Raw genomic sequence first — 1,623 nt, 5'->3', positions numbered from 1 at the left:
GTTCTACAGTTTGCAGACAACTTTCACATGTTGATGTTTCAGCTTTCGCCTACTAGAAACAACATAATACTCGCTGTATACATTTGTAGTTCTCTATGTAACTTTCATGTGAAGAAGTTTCGCCAGTCTTTTTGACTGTCTCAAATCTGAGTCATGCTTAGGCTACTAGTTGCTTCATAGTACTTATCGCCTCGAGATCATTGAACAAAACTTGATTTTCACATGTTGCTGTTTCAGCTTCCGCTTACTAGAAACAACATAATACTAGTCTCATTAAGTTCCGTCTCTTTGCAATTTTCTTATGAAGAAAATTCGCCATCACAATGACTCCAGCAGTTCTTGATCAAGGAATGCAATCATTGATCAGAATGCTATTATTTGAATCGGTTCTGCTTTAAGTGTTCCAATTTTATTGGAAGCACCAACAATAGAACATCAATGTGTTCAATCGAGAGTTATATAACCCTGAATCGGACGCAGTCAACAGCCGAAGCCGAGACCGCCTTTTGCGTTAGAGAGGTCGGTAAACAAATCTTGCGATTCATACCGAATTAACACATATAGCTGTGCTCCTCTTCGTAAAGCGAGCCAAGTGATCCCCTGTTGAAGGATGTATTTGGACCAATCTAGTAGCATTTGGTTTCCAACAAGCTCTCCCAAGTTAGCTTACTTATTGGGCTTTTCAACCAATTCGGTTGGCTACAAGCATCATCAAAGTACTAGCCACAGTTTGATCGCAAAATTCTACGACTTTCACATGTTGATGTTTCGGCTTGCGCTTAGCCTACTATAAGCAACATAATACTAGTCATATCATAGAGCGTGATCAGCTTGTGACGTTCTCATGATGAAGTTTCACCAACAGTGTCTCACTTCGAGCTTAAATCCAGCTACTAGTAACTACACAGTACTGACTGCAACGATAACTTTTATCTATACCTTTCACATGCTGCGCTTTCGGCCAGGGCCTACTAACGTCAACATAATACTCGATATAAACTTTTGTTCATGATGCAGCTTCCCCATGCAGAAGTTTCGCCTTCAAATGCTCTCTTGGCCATATGACGTAAGAAAAGGTTACTAGTAACATCACAGTACTAGCCACAGTTTGATTGCAAAATTCTACGACTTTCACATGTTGATGTTTCGGCTTGCGCTTAGCCTACTAGAAGCAACATAATACTAGTCATATCATAGAGCGTGATCAGCTTGTGACGTTCTCATGATGAAGTTTCACCAACAGTGTCTCATTTCGAGCTTAAATCCAGCTACTAGTAACTACACAGTACTGACTGCAACGCTAACTTTTATCTATACCTTTCACATGCTGCGCTTTCGGCCAGGGCCTACTAACGTCAACATAATACTCGATATAAACTTTTGTTCATGATGCAGCTTCCCCATGCAGAAGTTTCGCCTTCAAATGCTCTCTTGGCCATATGACGTAACACAAGGTTACTAGTAACATCACAGTACTAGCCACAATTTGATCGCAAAATTCTACGACTTTCACATGTTGATGTTTCGGCTTGCGCTTAGCCTACTAGAAGCAACATAATACTAGTCATATCATGGAGCGTGATCAGCTTGTGACGTTCTCATGATGAAGTTTCACCAACAGTG

At 40.6% G+C, this 1,623-nt stretch overlaps 1 pseudogene; it reads right to left on the bottom strand.

Moving 5' to 3' along the window:
• Nucleotides 1–460: 460 nt before the first annotated feature.
• On the bottom strand, nt 461–612 carry LOC142356841 (5.8S ribosomal RNA; annotated as a pseudogene).
• Between the last annotated feature and the right edge of the window lie 1,011 nt (nt 613–1,623).

This window comes from Convolutriloba macropyga, unplaced genomic scaffold (assembly GCF_964194025.1).
Source record: "Convolutriloba macropyga unplaced genomic scaffold, txConMacr16.3 SCAFFOLD_870, whole genome shotgun sequence".
NCBI classification, from domain to species: Eukaryota; Metazoa; Xenacoelomorpha; order Acoela; family Convolutidae; genus Convolutriloba; species Convolutriloba macropyga.
This window is presented reverse-complemented; position numbering and strand designations above follow the sequence as displayed.